Source organism: Pinus tabuliformis, chromosome 2_2, assembly GCF_031772625.1.
Source record: "Pinus tabuliformis cultivar Carrire ecotype Pingquan chromosome 2_2, CPIR1, whole genome shotgun sequence".
NCBI lineage: Eukaryota > Viridiplantae > Streptophyta > Pinopsida > Pinales > Pinaceae > Pinus > Pinus tabuliformis.
The window spans coordinates 1,077,970,529-1,077,983,921 of record NC_142300.1 but is presented as its reverse complement, the minus strand read 5'-3'; positions in this window follow the sequence as shown (position 1 = coordinate 1,077,983,921).

The following is a 13,393-nucleotide window of genomic DNA, read 5'->3' as shown; positions in this document are numbered from 1 at the left end:
AGTGACAAGGTCTCACTTTTACTATAATATATTGATTTAAATATTTGGATGGTCTTTGATTTCAACCTCCTTTTCCATACGATCGATACAAAAAAATGGAAAAGTGTGTCGACGTGTCTAAGAGAAAAGCAGAGGAAGAGATATTAAGATTAAATACTAAGTGATTTATGTGTTTTTCAATATTTTATTCATATCACATCTAAATGATATGATCAGTATATTTTTTATTCAATATATTAATTATTTCATTTTTTTGATCACTAAACATTGTTACATTGATATCATTTGTTACTATTTTTATTTATAATCATGTAAGTTTCAAATTATGATGTTCATCTCAAAAATATACATAATTATGATAATCTAAAAATGTGGCATTTTTGCCCCCAATTGGAACCAACCTAGATCCATCTAACATCTAATCTATCATGAATTGAGAAGGATCAAATCCCTTGAGGTTTAAACCTTTCCTCAAGTTCTAAACTCTAAAAATAAGGTTTGGAACTAAAAGGATTTTATCCCTCTTGGCACATGATCGGTTTGGTGTTACATGGATCTCGGGTAATTGTTTAAAACAATAAAAATGTAATACTTTAATTAATGAAAAGAATGGACATCCACGTCTTTTCATAAATAGGGGAAGATTAGGTGTATTGGGAGAGAAAAAATTATAACATGTGTAATGAAGTGAAAGGTAAAACTTAATTATGAATTCAAGAGAGATGAAATAGAATCCTCTATAGTTGTCATCCATCTTGACCAAAAGTTAATATTTTTAATTTCGCCCCACATTAAATTTTATAATAGGTAGAGTTTGAGTTTAAATTGGTATGATATTCTATTCAAGGAATTTAAAGTGGGATAACATTTTATTTTGCATAAATTTTAATATTTTAATTGTAAGTTTTTTTTAATATATAAAATTATATTCTAAATTGGTGAAATTGAATATAAATATGTTGTATATATTTGAAAGGAAAACTTAAGATTAAAGAAAATCATTTGATTTTTTTAAAGAATTGGAATATTTACCCTAAAAACCTCTATGAATCTCTTAACTCCCTAGACACCATTTTAAATGCCTTTGTAGAGGATAATATATTTTCTTTGGAAGACATTGAGTTTGGGATTAAGGAGCATGTTGATGGGAAAACTAAGGAAAAAGGGAGAACCTAACCTAATCATGCACATACACAATATCTTTAATTTGTAAGTAAAGAATTCCCTTATAGATGATAATATCATTTCTTTGGAAGACATTGAGTTTGGGATTAAGGAGAATTCTAATGGGAAAACTAAGGAAAATGGGAGAACCTACCCTAATCCTATACATAATCTCTTTAGTTTGGAAGTGAAGCAACCCTTGGACACAAAGAATTATTGTACCTATCATTAAGAGTAGGGATAAAATCACTCCATCTGATTATAGGACCATTATGATTAGCCACATTTTATCCAAGTTATATGGGTTTATTTTGGAAAATATTATTATCCATTGGCTTGAAATTCATGGTAAAATATTTAAATGTCAAGTTGGGTTTATGTGATATCATTCAACAGTGGAACATATTGTTACTCTTAGAATAATTAGAGAGGAATGACACAATAATAAAACTAATATCTTCATTTTTATATTGATTTTACAAATATTTGGACATTGTCCCTAGAACAAATCTATGGAAGAGGCTAGAATAGATAGCGGTTCCTCTAGAGTTGAGGGTTGTTGTGACAAGGTTGCAAAAAAAGGTTATTGCCAAGATTAGGAACACTTAATGTTTGTCAAAAGAAATTAGATGCAATATTGGAGTCAAGCAAGGGTATTCCTTATCTCTAACCTTTTGGGCATATACATTGATAATCTAGAAAAGTGTCTAGATAATGTAGGTTATGTTGGCCCCACTCTCATTAATATGGTCCTAACTCTTCTCCTTTGTGCTAATGATATTGTTCTTTTGGCAATGAGTCATTAAGGTCTTGGCAAGAAACTCAAAACCCTCCAAAATTTATAGTCCAAGATTAATATGATTGTCAATACCAACAATACTAAAGTCGTGATACTTAAATCCAAAAAGATCACCTATAATATTTTCAATTATGACACTATCTCCTTGGAGGAAGTTCCTTCATATAAATATTTGGGAATTTACTTTCATCATAAACTCAATAATAATTGTAGTATTGAGAAATGATAAACGGAGGTTGAAAATATTGTTATGGGTTTGAAAACAATTATAAGTGATCCATAAACTAACATGTATATTATACTAGATAGTTCATCATAACATATCTCAAAAAACTATATTTAAAGATTCTAAATATACACTATTAGGGTTTTATTTCTCATTAGATTTTTGTATCTATAGATTATTGTTAGTTGTGTATGTATGAAAATTAAAATTATGTAGGAAATAGAGAACAAAAAAATCAAAACTCACAAGCTACGATTTGACACAAGATATAACCTGGGAAACCATTTCGGAAGAAAACCCAACTCGAAGATGAGGTTATTCTGCTCCCTTTCTATGAATAGAAAATGGTTGTGAGTATAAATAAGTATTCCATGTGGCCCATGGGTTACTACAACACACAAATAATCTATGTGTACTCTATCCCCTATCTGTCTTGGCTATTCTTCTCATCTATGGAAAAAATGAACTAAAAAAGAATGGAAACCCTTTTATTCCTAGTTGCCTGATTATAACATAACTCGATAACTTACTAGTGGTTGGTTTTAACTATCTCAACTCTTAACCATAGTTAAAATATAGACTCTTCTAGAGTATTATTCATCATAATGACATGGCTAACCCCATTTCCATGAAGAATGGAGCCTAACATGGCATCCTCTCAAATTATGGTGTCCAAAACAAGAAGGTCAACTTCCAAGTGACATTACTTTTTCATATGGACTTTGATTAAGGAAATTATTGTGTCATTGGAAGGTATTTGTGTTTAGAAAATGAAAAAATGATGCATGCTAAAGAAGCAATGGTTTACCCCCATAAAATATCATTTGATGTCTGAAAATGATCCTCAATGGTTTCAAACCCCAATTTACCAAATTGGGTCCCATTAGTAAAAATGGTCTTGTGAGATGATTCCTCCCCATTGTGAAACCATCGATATTGATGAAAAACAATATAGTGATCCAATATAGATCACACCTCCCCTTTTTTGGAGGACTTTGATCCCCAAAATATTCTACTGAATGAGGTGAGAAAAATTTGTCCTCCACATTTTCTTTGGTGTACCATTTAGCTTTTCTTGGATGTTTTCCTTTCAACCCAATTTTCCAAAGTTCATGCTACCCATATCTTGTAATCTAGACCTGTTTTGCAAAATTGTATCTTTTGTCAACTCTTCCTAAGCATCCGATGCCAAATCTTCTATAGAATGTTGGACTTGTTCCTCTTCTTGATCTAGCATGGGATGCTCATAGAGCATCAGATTATCCACGTTCACAAATAAGTAAATGTGCATGTATTTGGGTATACTGAGTCTTTAAGTAGTATCTCCCACCTTTTCTTGTATCTCAAAGGGGCCATATCGCATAACGTTAATTTTATTACTTTTCCTATAACTTCTCCTTTCTTAAATTAACCATACGTTATCTCTCACCTTCAAAAACTTCTCTATTATGTGATGATAATGCTTGGCCTCGTATTTTTCTTGTGACATATGTGTGTCTCTTGTACCTGTATATGAATCTTCCTCATATTTTCTACAAAATTTTCATCCCTCAAGGCATACCTTGTAAGATCATCCCTTTCTCCTTTGTGCTACCCATATGCAATACAAAAATGTGAAGGTAGAAACTATCCAAAACAAGTTTTAAATTGGGACTTACAAATAGAATTATGGACTGCTTTGTTATAATAGTGTTGTATATATACCATATTTTCATCTTAGGTCTTTGAATGCTTCTGATTGTAACCTGTTAAAAGTTGAACCCAAGTATTATTGACTACTTCTACCTACCCATCGATATGTGGATGGAATGTTCTACACCTCTTTAAATTTGTTTCCATCTTCTCCCACATCGTAGTCCAAAATTCACTGAGAAATCTTGTGTCCATATCTAAAACAATGCTCCTTGGTATGCCAAAGTGCACACAAACTTGTCCAAAGAACAAGTTTTTTGCTTCTTTCCAGTTGATGGTCTTTTTACAAGGCTTCAAAATGCACATCTTGTTGAACCTGTCAAATACCACAAATGGGTAGCCATTTCCCTTCTTGGTTGTTTATAACCCTCCCACAAAGACCATGAAAATTCTTTCCTAGGGACAAATGGGTATAGGTAAGGGATGATATAGACCCTATTTCTTGTTACTAGGCTTGCTAGTACAAAACAACACGCCTCCTCGTATGAACCAACTAACTTGTTATTTCATCCTGGACCACCACACATACCTCTACAAGTTGGCCACTACATTCCCTACACTAAAGTTCCTTGCAACCTTGGAGGTGTGAGTCTGTCTAATTAGATGAAATAACTCACCTTTAGGAACACATAACTTATCTAGCTTATAGAGTAACTCATCCTCAAGATGGTAGTCAATGATGTTATCACCATCATGCACATACTCTCGCATTGCAATTGTTAAAACACATCCTTGAACTGCTAATCCTTTGAATATGCCTCTTTGTATTATCATCGGTGAATGTCTCCATGTGCATCAAAGTTACCAAAGTTGTAATATTTGATGTGGGTGGCCTTAAAAGCATCTCAGTCAACTTGTTTGTGCTATTCTTCTTGCACTTGATCACTAAATGAAACTGCTATAGAAATCCCATCAACTTGTAATGTTTCATCTATTGTAGGTTGCTCTGGGCCTATAGGTACTATAGTGGCTAGTGATTTGAGTGGATCACTGTCGCCCTATGCATCAAATAATGCTTCCACTTTTTCATAGATTACACTAGGGAATTGATCTCCTTGTCATAAGTAGGGTAGTTAAGAACTCTTCGATGAAATAATTCATAATGGTATTAGACAAGAATTTTTCCATACATCAAGACTACTCCCATAACATACCCACTTGCATTTATCTCCACTGCAAAGTGCTGCTACAATTTTGGTAAAGCTAGAACTAGTGCTTGATTGATCTTCTTTTTTGGCTCCTTCAAGGCCCTTTGTTGACCCTTTCCCGACTAGAAAATCTTGCCACTTATTGTAATGGCATGGAGTGGTGCTACTACCACTAAAAATGAGGTTATGAATTTCCTTATATATTATGCTACCCTAACAAATCTCCTAGCCATAGAAACACTAGTAGGAATAAGCCATTTCATGATGACCTCTATCTTGGAAGGATTTATCTTCAGCTCTCCTCCACTTATCACATGCCCCAGGTGCACCAAATATGTTGTGCAAACTCACATTTCTTGATATTTTCTAGTAATTGGTGGTTCTGTAATGTCTCCAACACCTGCGTCAAATGTATGATGTGCTTCTCCAAGGTAGCACTATATGCTAGTGTATCATCGAAATAGACAATTACAAATGAATCTATAGGAGGGAACGTATATCATAACATCCCAAATGTAGATGATGCGTGATGTAGCAAAGCTACATCTTGAAATCAATATGCGGACCTGTGGGTTATGGCCCATAAAGCTCGATTAATTTCTACTTGGCACCACTCTGATCGCAAATCTTAGGTCCAACCCTTTCCACAATATCACATATTTTAAGATATGTCACACTTCGGTAGATCACAATCTCGGCTTATTGCGGTTTCGTCCCTCGCTCGTCTAGCTCATCACGAACTGCAACTCTCTTTGTCGATGTATGATATGTGATGGGAACAGTTTGGAACAATTGCAATTGGACCTCTCAGTCAAATAGAGCTCGACTCTGTGGCTCCACTCCAATTCATGTCAATGCTACAAAGCACATTCACACAGGTATACATCTTGAACAAACACGCCCAAGAAGATAATGACAAATATAAAATGCACACATATAACACATGAAACAGAACATTCCTAGATACATAAAATACACACTTTCTTAATTTAAATCTCAAGCCTGATTTTACATTTTTTGTGGCCTCCCAATGCCCTGGTTTTCACTCGTAGATCTACATTGTAGCTCCCCCTCCACACCAAACAGACTTCACATTTAAAAAGAAGTTAAAAAAGCATGTATCACCTAGGATCCACAATTTCCTCCCACAAATCACCTAGAATCACTCATTTTTTAGTTACATAACAGATTTTGAAATGAATTGAAATATTATAGATGCCACATCGATAACAAATTTATCACTTTGAGCCAAAATTCATGGAATTTAGCGCCCCTTTTCGGATCATTGTCCGCATCTCCCCTTTCACTATTTTGAATTTAATTTTAATTAAGCATGTCAGATGCTCCTACTATGACCTCCTCATCATATGCCTTCTTCATCCCTTAGCAATTCTACCCACACCCTCTATGGAATTTCTTTTATGATATATTTGTGAGCTGCAACAAAACCTCTGCAGTAATAAGTCCTCCTTACTACCCGATACCTCACCAAGCTTCTCTCCTTTGAGCTGAGTCTTTTGGCATCTCTCTGGTTCTCTCCTATAGAAGCATATGAGCACTCCATGCTTTAGGCCGCCGCAAATATTTTCACCTTCCTCTATTGCTACCCGCACAAAAATATAAAGACCACAAAATTTCCAATCTACAACATAATTGTACCTCCTTCTTTGGCACACAAAATCTTCTTCTGCTCTGGTACCACTTTTGATGCAGCAAAGCTTCATCTTGAAATCAATATGAAGACCTGTGGGTTATGGCCCACAAAACTTGATTAATTTCTACTTGGTACCACTCTGATTGCAAATCTCAGGTCCAACCCTTTCCGCAGTATCACATACTTTAAGATATGTCACACTTCGGTAGATAACAATCTTAGCTTATTGTGGTTTAACCCCTCGCTCGTCTAGTTGATCATGAACCATGACTCTCTTTGTCGATGTATGATATGCAATGGGAATACTTTGGAAAAATTGTGATTGGATCTCTCAGTCAAATATCACTCGGCTCTGTGGCTCCACTCCAATTCACATCAATGCTACAAAGGACATTCATGCAGGTATACATCTCAAACAAACATGCCCAAGAAGATAATGACAAATATAAAATGCACACAACTCACACATGAAACATAACATTCCTCGATACATAAAATACACACTTTCTTAATTTAAATCTCAAGCCTGATTTTACATTTTTTGTGGCCTCTCAAGGCCCTGGTTTTCACTCATAGATCTACATTGTAGCTCCCCCTCCACACCAAACAGACTTTGCATTTAGAAAGAAATTACAAAAGTGTGGATCATCTAGGATCCACGATTTCCTCCCACAAATCGCCTAGAATCACTCAATTTTTAATTACATAACAGATTTTGAAACAAATTGAAATATTCTAGATGCCAGTGCATCGTTAACAAATTTATCACTTTTAGCCAAATTTCATGGAATTTAGTGCCCCTTTTTGGATCATTGTCCACGTCTCCCCTTTCACTGTTTTGAATTTAATTTTAATTAAGCGTGGTCAGATGCTCCTGCAACAATGCATTGTAAAGGATGAATGGCATGACTAACCACTCATACAAATATTTCTTGGGTTTTGTTGATGATTCTAGACCCACTAACAGTCAAGGGATCTCCCTGATATGAATTCCCAATTAGACATCACACCATTTGGTGTAGGAGTGCCATCGAGAATATGGCTCAGTTACTGATGTAGTGGGTGTTAATAATATGCCCTAGATGTAATAACACATAGAGTGATTTGTGGTGAATTTGGTGAGAGCAAGTGTGTGACCCTACAGAGAGTTAAGTGTGATGCATGAAGGTTCTACCACATGTAAGGGAAAATGAGTGAGGCCCCTATAAGCCTGGAATAGTACACAACTTGAAAGGAACACACAAGCATCACAGTTCACAAGTTAATAGTGGTGGAATTAAATGACAACACCCATTCAACGAGATTCATACTAATGCAAATGAAATAGTTCATAATCATAAGAGTAAGTTAAATAACATAAATTGCAAACATAAAAAGAATAGTCCTACTAGAGATTTTATTAAGTGAAAGTTCCAATCATACATATACCATTGACATGCCACTAGCCCCAATAGTGGAATGTGAAGTCAACATCACCTACTCCTCCAAAGAGAGATACTCCCTCTATGATATGGAGAAGCCAAGGCTCTCAAAAAACTACCAAGCTCCTAATTCTAAGCCTAAGCCTACCCAAACGCTTGGCTCCCAAAAGCCCTTGACATGAGTTATGAGGATATATTTATAACAAGAGGGAGTGACTCTTCAACTCCCCTTTGTGACTTGTGGACTTCTCCATGACTCTTCAACTTATTTACAAAATTAGTCATTACATTACATCATGACTCTTCGTGTTCCAATATTGACACTTGGAATTCCACTTAAAAATTAATTACAAATAATAGTACAGTACACTTGTACCCATATAGGACAAAATTAAGTAGGGCCAACTAGACAACCTAATAAGACAAAACACTATCATGCTTCAGTTTGGGGAAATCAATCTCATAAACTTCCACTTCATATCTTTAGGTCATGTATCGGTGCCAAGATTGGTACTCTACGATGACATCCGCAAACAGTGCGATGGTATCTGGCTGGAAGCAAACTCTATCCTCCATGGCATCCAGGTACAATGATTTGCAACTAGTTTGAGATTCCTTCTGGAGCAAGAGAAACATTTTGTTCAATTGGACAGGACCACTGATGTACTTATGCATGTTCTATGTGTTCAACTTCAATTATTCCTTTGTGGCAATTTGTCTAAGCTACTCCAAGTATTCTTCGATCTCCTGCCTAACTTGGTTCCTCGATTTGGCTTCAGTGAGTGAGCTAACTGATAGGATCCTATGTGAGTTCACCATGAAATCTAGACTGTTGTATAAATGTGCATACGAGGCCTGAATGTTACTAATGAATGAGGTGTGTTGTTTATTGTTCTAGATCAGTATACAAACTCTTTCTTTCTCCAACTCTGCCTGTTGCTTTTTTTCATTCCCAAGTCAAGCGATGCCCCTTTGTATCACATTGACCATTCATGCACTGCAGTGATGACAACTTGTACATTCCTGAGTTTTGACAAAGTCACTAAACTTCTATTGCAAGCCATGCAAGTGGACAACAACCTTATACACAGTAACAAGCTCATCATAAATATTCTACATGGTCTCCCCAAGTGTTGATACTTCACCCAGTATGACTACCTTCATTTCCTCCAATTGGACCTATGAGGAAGTTGCATTCTGAGCTGTTGTGAAGAGATATTCTACTTATTTCCTAACAGCGTACAAGTTTTGTGCCGACTATTTATTCTTGGCCATCAAATACTGAGTGTTTGACTTTGCTGCACCTCCAAAGGCCAATTTGGCTATGGAAATGGCATTGAGATTCTTCCTGGTGTCTGTCGCAATCACCCTTTCTCTAATAAATGTAGGAAATGTGAGGTCATCTCGAGGTACATGTCCATGATGAGATCGTCATCAAGAGGAACAACTTCCTCTTCCTCGCTTGGAGCTAACTTTTCTGCTGGAGGTGGTGGAGACTGAACAATGACATGTTGTGCACTAGGCATCAGGTTGTCATATTGATTCTATGACTTTGGTTCCTCCTTGTCTACAATATCAATAAATTCTTCAATTTGCTGAGAAATCTCATGGTCCTTCACCTGTCCACTCTCCTCTTATAGTTTCCAGTTATGTTCTTGCTCTTCAATTTGTTTCTCCATTGTTCTTCTTCTATTTCTCTTCACCTTTCTTCTTAATCCTGCTTCTACTTCTCTTCTTGTTCATACTTCCACTTTTCCTCCTCCAATCTCCTCTTCTCTTCCCTCTTCCTTTGTTTTGCTCTTTGCATCCTCTATTTCCTCTTTTCCTCTGCTGCTAAAGCTGTTATCATAATAATTGTATCTTCTTTCATCTTACGGCTTCATTCTCCCCCTGGAATATAAGAAACCTTTCTCTTTCCCTTATCCTACACGGGGTTGCTCCCTTCTACTAACAATGCTTCCAGAGTAACTTCCTTCTATGGAGTCACCTGTGAATTCTTGCAAAACTTACTGACTTGTGAGAATTGGAGGATTTATTAAAATTCTTCCATGGATCCTGCTCTGGCTAGTAAAATGTCTTGTTGAACCACTAGAAGTGAATTTGTGCATAGTTTTATTTGCAAATACCATGGAGATCATACAGATTAAAGTCCTAAGTACCAAATGCAAACTTCTCTATCGCCTTTTCTTCGGTATCTGTGACCTTCAAGTTCTTAATATCATACAATCCAATTTTCATAGGAAGAGTTGGCCAAGGTGCTTCCTTCTTTCTATGCAAAGCTGCTAACAACCCTGTGGAGAGATGATATGCAACTTATTGCATGACGAGTTTCTTTGTGGAATACCTTGGAAAAATATGTGGCGACTTCTAACTGTCGAACACTCTAAGGAAGGCATCATCTGGTGAGGAAAACCAATCTACTGTTAGGATATTCTGACACATAGGAAATAATTAAGTATAACTTGCTCTAGTGTAAATTTAGGTAATTGTGTTCCTTTACTATGTACTTTTGTAACTTACAATTCGACAGTCACAATATGTAGTGATCCGACAGTTCATTCTCTCCTCGGTATCATGGACAAGTGTCGGTAATACCATGCTTAACACCCGATTGGTCCATGATCCTTATTTAAAGAGCACAGAGGGTCATTTGTAGGGTAACCGTTCATGAGAGAATCTTATGTAAATTTTCATTCTTTTATTAATAAATTGCCTAAAGTTGTCGTGTTGGCTTAGGCCATGGACTGTTTCCCTCTTTGAGGGTTTTAACCATGTCAACAATACTGGTGTATTGATCTGTGATCTGTTTATGAGCGGTGTCCTTTGGTGTTCTGTCTAAGGAACTTACCCTGTAAATTCCTACATGTTATTAGATCCAAGTTGAGGACCACATCCATTGGTGATCCAAATCTGAAGCTGATAGAACTGCATCCGACTGCTGTTTCCTAGATCTACTATTTCTAGCTGCTTTCGGGCCGCGAGGAATGCTCTATTGTGTTAGGAGCATCTTTTCTAGTGAGGAACCCCTTACGTTTCACGCAAAAAGGTTTCTGGTAGCCCTAGCTAAGTTATTTTTAAGCTCTGGAGGTATACAGTGTTTATTTGCAGTTTTTAGTTATTTTCTCTCTGTTTATTTCAGTTTATTTAGCTCTTTGATTTTTTTTTTATCGGATCTATACCTTTCATTTCTGTGTATGCTCTTTGCCCTGTGACTCTGTGTGATCTGGGCAAATGAGAAATAGTAAGGAAGGATTTTTCTGATGCGTATGCTCTTTTCCGCCGCGCCTTAGTGTGATCTCAGAAAATCAGAAAATTTGAGGAAAATATTTAGTTTCCAGGTAAAGATAACTTCAAGCTGTAAGGTTTGTTTTTTTTGTATGTCCATGTGGGGTTTTGTGTTTTTTGTTTTTTAGGAAAAAAAGGGATTTCTCAAGTAAGCACACACCCCAAAGCTTCAATGACTAAAACAAACAAAAAAAAACAAAAGAAAAAAACAAAATCGCCTTCCTCTTTTCCAAAAATTACTAACCTTTTAATCTAGCTCACCTGGTCCAAAGCTACTTTATGAGAATAGGGGTCTTGAGTTCAAGTCTTTCTTTTTTTTGAGCTAATTATTTTAAGTTTGGAAAGGGGGTGGATTTTTTTTAAATATAACATTATCATTCATTTCCGCACATTCCTGCACTTCATCGGCATCTTCAACAACATTTCTTCAAAAGCCCATAACGTCTTCATCCGGAAGCCGTTTTTAGAGCTGTTTTTTTTTAATCAACCTATTTTTTCAAGATCTTTCCATTGGAACTATGATTTTTAGCATCTACAGCTTCAGCTTCTATTAAAATGAAAAGTTGATGCCAAGTTATTCTTGACAGTACCAACTACTTCCAATGCTGGTCCTACATTGTGGATTTACTTAGAAGTAAAGGTCTTTACAGAATAGCCTCAGGCCAAGAAACCAAACAGAAAGATGAAGATAAGGTAGCCAAATGGGAAAATAGGCAAGATCAAGCATGTGGGTTGATAAGGATGTCTATTTCTCCAGACCTTAGATTCAGTATCGCAAAACTTGATACTCCTAATGAAGCAATGAAACAAATCACTAAAGTTTTCGGAATTAAAATTGAACTTAGAACCCATCAACACGAAAATGAGTTGCTTACATTGGACCCCAATAATTTTTCTTCCATTGAATATTTTTTGTCCAATTTCAAGGCCCTTAGACTTCTCTTGGAAGGTGTTAAGGTTAAGAAAGAAGATGGTAACCTTATCTATTCCATTCTTACTAAGTTGGGACCAGCCTACTCTATTTTTGTTTCCACCTTCCATTCTATAAGAGAAGCCTTCATTTCTCAAGGACAAGACTACAAGTCCCCTTCCTTTGATTCCTTTTGTGATTCTCTAATAAGAGAACAAGAGAAACTCTTACACCTTGGTCTTCTTAATCTTGGAAACTCTTCTAAGAAAGCCTTAACCGCCTAGCAGCAACCAAATTCAAAGAATCCTAAGAAGTCGTATCCTAAAAAGAATGGTCCTAAACCAAACAAGGGTCCTAAGCAATTTCAGCCTCAAAATGAAAAATCATTTCAACAAAATGATAAGGAAAAAAAAAAAACAAAGGGAATAAGAATGATAGACATTGCCACTTTTGTAATTGAGATGGCCACTTAGAATCCAAATACTTTAAGAATATGGAAGCCTTGGAAGCTGCAATGGAGAAGCATAACATCCATTTGGAGCACTCTTCAATTTCAACTTCATATTCAGGAATAGCACTTTCTACATGTGGTTGTCAAACATCTCGGTCTGGATGTGCACTAAATGTATCTTCTTCTTCTAATTCTCATGAGTGGCTCATTCATTCTGGAGCTTCTTATCACATGGCCAAAAACAAAGCCATGTTTTCTTCTTTAAATGATTGTAACGCCAAAAATATATATGTTGGTGATGATAGATCTCTTAGTGTTGTAGGGACTGGAACTGTTCATATAGACAATGGTCAATTTAATGATGTCTTGTGTGTTCCAATCTTATCCTACAACCTTCTATCTGTATATCAGATAACTCATTCAGGTGAAGGTAAAATCGTTGAACTTTCACCTCACGATGTTGTAATTAAGGACCAAAGAGATCCTAGACAGATTTTAGCTACTAGCATTGCTAATGATTCTACAAGGTTGTATAAGTTTAACAACTTTGGGTCATCAAATATTCCCTCGATATTTGTTGCTCATAATGATGAAGTGAGCAAACTTTGGCATGAGAAATTTGGTCACTTAAACTATCGCTCCC